The sequence below is a fragment of the Indicator indicator genome, chromosome 16 (assembly GCF_027791375.1).
Source record: "Indicator indicator isolate 239-I01 chromosome 16, UM_Iind_1.1, whole genome shotgun sequence".
NCBI lineage: Eukaryota > Metazoa > Chordata > Aves > Piciformes > Indicatoridae > Indicator > Indicator indicator.
Window position 1 is genome coordinate 7,010,364 of NC_072025.1, and position 8,276 is coordinate 7,018,639.

The following is an 8,276-nucleotide window of genomic DNA, read 5'->3' on the forward strand; positions in this document are numbered from 1 at the left end:
GCAAACTTACTGAGGGACTTCATACTATCAAAAAGAAAGTACATTGAAGTCAGGTGGAACCAACTCTTGTTACAAAGCATTCGTGACAGGCCAGACACTTTTGAAGTGGTTGTGGTAATAAAACTTCTAGGAAGTTCATCTTCTGTGTAAGGGAGAGACCTAAAGACCTGTGAGTGCTGACTTAATTTTAGCAGTTCTAAACTGATTAGAGAATGGACATTAGCATGATGGAAAGCAAGAGTACATGGGATGAAGGAAGGAAAAAAGCAGAATGGGAAACAAGACAACATTTGTGTTGTTGGTTATAATAATAGTATGTCTGTATATGAAAATTCCCTGAGGAAGAAGAGAAAATGACACTCCAAAAGAGTGATTATGTAGGCAGAAGCAGGTAGCCTGGATGAAACATTAGCTGCAGTTCCAAAGTAAAGGTGATACCTACCTCAAATTGTATGAAAGGCAAGACTATTAAGTCATCAATGTGTTGTCTGCATTAAACCAGGATAAACAAATATGAATTAACAAAAAATTCAGGCTCTATGTCCATCTTTTTTTTGATGCTCAGTTATTCCAAAAACATTTCGACAAGCATTTTTTCCCACTCTATACAAGCTGTAACATTGAATGAGAAGGCCCAGTTCCACAAGGACAGCACCTATCTAAACAGTATTATAAGAACCTTCCAGAAGGAGTAGCCATGTTTGATACTGTGTTCAGGTTCAGTGAAATGAAATATCTGGTTGTTATTTGGGAGAAGGAATAAGAAAATAAGATGGCCACATAGCCCTCCACGTTTACAGCCTTCATGCACTAGACAGAAACAAAGGTACTGTAATGCAGTGTTCCCTTCAAAATTAGATGATTGTCTGCTGAACTTTACTGGTTAGCCTCAGTCTCAGACTGTCTCAGAAGTCTAGAAGTCTCAGAGTGTCAGAAGTGCTAGTTAACATTGCCTTTTCCTGCCCCAGCAAAATGGTAAAATATTCCTGAGTGCTTGTTTGCTGAAGCAGATGAAGGGAATGAGCATTGCACAGGCCAGATTCTGTTGTGGAATGACATAGGATTTAAATTTTTTTTCCCCCTACAACCAACAGTAAAATGACATCAAGCATTTGATACTACTTTCTAGAATCAGTTCTACCAGCTCCACAAAAATATAATTTCAGTGCAAAGGCAAGTGTCCTCACATAGTTTAGTCTCATATTAAAACAGGCCTCCAGAAGCCAGGAGAGATGTCTTTTCAGCACATTAGGGACAGAGTGCATGGAGATAGGATTGCTTGTCTTGTTCAGAAGCAAGATTGTTTCAGAGCTGCTATACCCCTCAAATCCACACCAAATCTCTCTCCTGGGAATGAAATCTTGTGTTAAACACTGTTACTAAGCATATCCTTTTTTTTTCTTTTATTCTTCCTTTTTTTTTCTTTTATGTTTTCTTCTAATCTGTAGCCATCCTGATTACTACCAAGTTTCACAGGGTTGCTATGCTGTCTTGAGTTTCAAAGACCAGTACAACTACTAATGTGGTCATAAAAGCAGTTACACAAAGAACACAAATATTTCTGCTCTTATAAACTGATCCAGTATGGGAAAGAAGCAAAGACTTGCTTCTGTTCCAGATCCTTGCTATGCAGCATAGCATGTTGTTGCCATGCTACCAGAACTGCTTGCCTTGATATTTAAATTTACCCTTAACAGATTTGCATTTAAAAAGAATGAACTGTTAACAGTACATTAAAATATAAAATAAGAAGTCATAAGCCTTGTCACTAATTTATTAATGTATTTTCTAACTCTACAGATGTTTGTTTTCTTTTGTAAATAACTCCCACCATACTAATAAATCATAGAATCATAGACTGGTTTGAGCTGGAAGGGACCTCCAAGATCATCTAGCTGCAATCCCCTTGACATGGCCAGGGACACCTTTGACTAGACCAGATTGATCAACGCCCCTTCCAACCTGGCCTTGAACACTTTCAGTGATGGATTATCGACAACTTCTCTGGACAGCATGTTCCTGTGCCTCACCACTCTCATAGCAAATAATTTCTTCTTTATATTTAATCTAAATCTGCCCTATTTCAGTTTGAAACTGTTACCCCTTGTTCTATTACTACATTCCCTGATAAAAGAGTCTCTCCTCACCCCTCCTGTACATCCCCTTTAGATACTGGAAGGCTACAGTCAGGTCTCCCCAGAGCCTTCTCTTCTCCAGGCTGAACAACCCCAACTCTCTCAGCCTGTCTTCATGGGAGAGGTTTACCAGCCCTCTGTTCATCTTTGTGGCCCTCCTCTGGGCTCGCTCAAGCAGGTCCATGACCTTATGCTGGGGACTTCAGGCAGAGTATCATGAGAGTGGAGTAGAGTGGGGAGAATCACTTTTCTTGAATTGCTGGTCATGCCTTAGCATGACCAGCAGAGATGGACCAATCAATGAAATATGCAGAAATTTTGTTTGGTAGTGCAATAAAAGTTTTTATCAAGGGAGAAATATAAATTATAGTTTCAGTACTTTATGAAAATTACATTTTTGCCTACCTTATTAAGTACTTTTTACTATCCTTCATGGTTTCTTTTCAGAGCTAAATAGCTCTAAAAAGGGAAATCAGAGTATAATGATGGTTTCTTGTTAATACTGGGTTGTGGAGGAGAAAGGAGTGTGGGTTTTAAATTTAACAAAACTATATACATACATAAATGTGCTTTAAGAAGACAATCTTGTGTTACTGGAAGACAGCTCTTGATTAGAGCTAAGATAGCTTTAAAAAGAAACTTATCCCTGTGATATTCTTAGATATTCTTAGCCAGTCAATCAGTGTGGCTTTAATTATGTAGAAGTATTTGACATATTATGGCCCAGGAGATAAGAGCTGCTGCATATTGGATGATAGAAAGGGAGTGCTGTTGATGACTAGAAATTCCATGCTCAGTGCTGCATCAGAGCCATAAAATGAGCAATGGAGGGAAATACTTCCTAGTAAATAGTGATTTGTATTTCATTTCCGATTCCACTGTTACGAAGGTTGGTGGTGGCAGAATTCTTCATTCCTAATAAATGCTATCTCAAAGATACTGGAAGATTTGCCATGAAAATATGGTATCAGGAGTGTGGTGTGGTATCAGGAGCGTGCCTTTTAAGTCCATTGTGTTGTTTTTTTTTGTTGTTTTTATTTTAATAATAAAGTATTTTTTCTTTGTGTTTTCAATGGTAGGTGGAAATCTCCCTCTGTTCTTCCCTAAGTAAAAGACACAAAAGATGTCTGTTGCGATACTTGCTCTTTCAGGACTTTGAAAGAAACCACCTTTTAGCACATATATTCTACACCTATCCGCAGTGATAACAAATTATCTCTGCAGCATGTGTTTCATCTGATATTTGTCCTCCATTTAGTGTTCAACTCATACACATCATAACTGGACACGTCAACTAGCAGATGATCTAATGAGAAATAGTGATTTGAAGGAAAAGGTGTGCTGTTAAGATTGTATTTACTCTAGGGATGAATAACCTCATGTCAGTTTCTTTCCAGCATAAGATGTATATGTTTGGTACTGTAATTCTTTCATACTGCCCTGCTAGGTAAGATTTAGGTTTTGACCAGAAGGTGTCAAAGCAAAGGAAATAAATTTGATGGCTGTTTACAGATAAGGAGTCACTGAAATGACTTGCCCAGAATCATTCACCCTGCTGTGTGACTGAACCAGGAATAGTACTTAGCCCTCCAGAATATTTCATAGAATCATAGAGTTGTCATTCTAAATGTTACCTAAGTGTTTATGCACTGTACCACCTTAACATAGTCCTTGCTTTGTATAGTAGCATTTAGGAGAATAACAAACCGTTAGCTATCTGCATTCTGTCATACAAACATCTTGGCACACATTTTGGCACAATAACTATTTGCTTCATGAGAAATTACCTTGTACAAAACATAGTAAACAATCTTAGTAATCTATCCTTTGCTTCCTGAAGACTGAAATGAGGGAACACTGTGCATTGGAGGGCAGGTGGTATTTATTACAATGCTACTAGTCCTTTGTAATGTGGTGGGGGTTTTTTTATGTTTATATATGTTTTGGAGGTTTTAAATAACAGTGTAGTAAAATCTCTGGCTTATTCTTCAGCTAACATTTATTTAACTTAGAATTGGTACCAGTTTCTAATGTTGGGAGCATTATGATATTTAGTAATTTAGTTAAGGCTCCAGCTATTGGGGTATGAGAATTGCGGCTTTGAGTTTCTACTCACGCAGGCTCCAGGGATGAAGAAACTGTGAATGTGTACATTCTGTGGACAATATGACACCTTTAAGTAATTTTGGAATTATAATGATTGGCAGAGCTGTAGCAGTTTTAGAGGAAAAGAGTTCCTTAGTATTAACCAGCACCTGTTTGAATCATACAAGCTCGAGTTACTGGTTTTCTTTCTGATCATATTTAACATTTTTATAACCATTTTTAATAAATACAAACAAGGCAAATGCCATCCAGAGTTTCTGAACCAACTGTTTGATCAATAAATAGTCCATGGTATTAAAATATTTTCAGCTGTGTAACGATAAACCTATTTAAATTAGTGTAGGAGCTAAGGTAATGTAGTAATCTACCATAATACTGGTAAACACCATCACAACGTTGGGAAATATGAAAGCTGTGCACTGCTGCTCTGAAGTTTACCACCCTTTCCATGCCCTGGCACAATGAATCTTGTATTTTGACAGGATGAGGCCCATATTGCCTTTTAAGATCTCTCATCATTAGATGAACTTGTGACTCTAACTGGTGCTGACAACTGACGTTGACCCTAGCTGACTGGTTGACAGCTTGTAACATGCTGGTCCCATCGACACAATGACTGTCATCTCCTCAGGCTGGATTGGTAGTAGTGCTTCCTCCTCCTCTCCCAGACCATGCTGTGAGGCCTGTGAGGCTCCACAGGAATGATTTCTCTTGCTGAGCTGCATGTCAGGCTCCTTATACAGGATGTATGCAGAAGACTGCAGAGACGTATCATAAAGACAAGTAACGGGGGAAATTCAAACAGTAATTTTTTTAAAGTTTGAGGTTTTCCATAGATGTGAAACTAAACTAACCAAGATAGTGGCATCCTGAATAAATGTAATGAAGCCTATGAGCTAATGAAGTGTGTAGACCCTCTTTGTGGTAGGCACTTACAAAGCAGCAATAGACTGGCACTGCTCAAAAGACTGACCTGCCTAAATAGACTTGGTGGTTTGGTATCTTTTTACATTTACCTGAAAGAGGAAAAGAATATTGCAAGAGTGTAAAACATGGTACAGAGCCAATATAACATATTATAGTAGAGAGAGGATGTGAAGCACTAGATATAAGCAACAACACAAAGATCAAACATTTACTGAAAACTTTGAGTAATATGTTTATAATTATCAGTTAAAATAGCTTAAATGCACTTGACTGGAATTTTGTAATTGGGTTTTGCTATTTAGTTGAATTTTGCTTTTAACCTTCATGCTGGCTTAAATTATGAAGGTAAAAGAATTACCTTTCTAACTGAATGTATTAAATGATTTGCCTATATAAATATGAATAGCACATGGGAAAAAAAGTTCTCTACCACGAAGACTATAAAAGGATGGCTTTGCAGTTATTACACTATTTCCATTGTTATTATTCTTGGCCAATACTGTGCCAATATGTGAGGTTTGAGTGTATTTGGGTTTGTTTTTTAAACAAACTCCCTAAAGGCTGCTTCATTCATCACCTGTAGACTTACAGATTTTTAAAAGGTCTTTGTGGCAGGAATGTGCTCAGAATACTGAACATAATGCAATCTTAGTTAATGGACTTTTCCACAACAAACATAATTTAGGATTTATTTGGCCCAAGCTGACAGCTGTTACTGTAGCAAATATGAGATGAAGAATTAAATGAAAAGAACATATTATGTGATTCTTCATAGCTTGAATCTGACAGAGAGGTATCAAAAGCACAGAAGCTGATTATAGCCTTGCAATGCTAGGCTTCGTATGATGGTACAAAGTTGTATCTTTCAGGGAAACCTTCCAAGTGCCTTCCAAAATCCATTGATAAAGCCCAGGAAAGGTCTGTCCAGTGGTAGGCCTTTGTTGTTTTACAGCTGTGGGCAACTTCCTTTATTAAAGGACTGTGGTTTATCTTTGTAGTTTAAGTGCCTGGAAGCTAACCTTTGAGTTGAACTGGGTGCAGCTCAACAGTACTTAAAGACTTCAATTTTGGTACAAGCTACAAACTTCCCTGCAGTACTCTGCACCCTGCTGTTGTACTCTGCATCCCCAGAATGTCTGAGCAGCCCTAATCCTTTGATAGAAAATATGACACCAGTAAGGTAACAGACAGATATGGATCATGATGCTTCATGTGTCTTCCATACTGCTCCCCAGCTATAATATTCCTTTGTGCTGGGATACAGCAACCTTGCACTGCAGGACGAATGCCTTTTATTTGACAGATCTGTTACTTTTTTCATGGGATACCATTATTTTACATGCTGCAGTGAGGCCAGCTGCAATCCAAAACAAACCTCTTGTTTAGGCCAACTGTAGATCTAATTAACCCTGCTGACACTGTATTTTATTCAACCACAGGGCACGCTTATTGATGAGAACGGCTGGTGCTGTATTAATATGTTTTTGAATACTGCAGAACAGTGAGTTTTTGCCTTCTTCCTGTTCTGTGTTGCATTTTTCACTACTTAGCCTGTCAGTTACTGGCAGGGAAAGTCTATCTACATGTCTGTGAAGAAAAAGGAATTAAAAAAATCAACCCAAAGCTTATAGTCTCCAAATAGGATTTTGATAGATCACTTATAGAACTCTTATGCTCTCATTGCTTGCAGAGCACAAGACAGAAGAGAAAAACTAAGAAAAGATAGCCAGCTACTGTCTGCTGTACTTATCCTGAAGTATTTGTTGAGCCTGAAGGAATGACATCCATACAGTCAAAGACTATTCAAAAGGTGTAGTCTAAAAATATAGAAAGAGCATAGTATGAACTGCCAAAGCTTCATGTCAATCTGATCTGCAATTTCTGCTCTAATGTTTGTGTTTACTTTTATTTTTTTAAGGACAGTATTTTGGCTTTATTACACACGTGTAGAGTGTAATAGAGTCTCCAATGTTTGAAATAGTTGCTCTCTCTCTAATGACTTGGTAAAAGTGAAATATACATTCAGTTATCATCATGAAGGTCTAAAGGAAAATGACTGCTTCCCCAGACTTCAGCAAGGAGGTGGTAGAAGGGGAACTATGCTCAGAAGTGATTCATCTATTGAGGCTTCATCTCCCAGCAACAGACTTGTTTGATTTTCCCTTTGATCATAAAGATTGTGTTGCTAAAGAAATCATAAAGTCAAGATGCCTTTTTCCAAAGATGGTCAGAAACTTCAATAAAGATTCAATCCCACCTTCTTACCAGAACCACCCAGCATCAGGAGTAAACCAGTGCCTTGGTGCCCTGCTTTGTTTGAGGAAGCTTAGTTCTTCAGTTTTCAATAAATTCTCCAACTGGACGAGATCCACATGCATTCCTTCTCCTTTATAAGCCATTGGAATCTGATGGGATAAGATTTAGCTTTAACTGGAGCCTTTTAAAAAACAGTTTCAAAGAGAAACAGTGGTATGTTTTGGAAATTAGCAGGGACTTGAAAGTGTCTTGTTCACTGAAAGATGAATTTTATTCATTCTATATCATCAGAAAATAAAAAAATGAAAATCTTCTATTTATGCAATAATGAGTGAGGAAAATCAAAAAAAGGCAAAGCATACCTCCATCCTCTAAAATAAAAGATCACCATCTTTGGTATTGCAACTTCATGGGTAGAAAACTGCGTCGAGCAGTCCTTTATCTGCTCAAAGCTTTTACATAGGTGGCACTTATGTCTGTAAATTACAGGCAACCATTGGTGAAATGTTTGAGTAAGGGGGTTAACTCCTTTGCATATATGTGTAGTTGCACACCTGGATCTATGTGACTATAAACACATACATAGATGTATTCTTGCTCTTCACTTGGGGCACAGGTCAGCTTTTCTTCTGCTCTTCTAGTCTGTCTCAAGACATATCAAGGATAAGAGGGTCATTAGGAGTAGTCAGCATGGTTTTATCAGAGGGAAGTCATGTTTGACCAACCCGATAGCCTTTTATGAGGACATAACCAGGTGGACAGATGATGGTAGAGCTGTGGATGTGGTTCCAATCCCTAACGTTCTGTGATTCTGTGTGATTGTGTGATTCTATCCTCACAACATACTGGTTA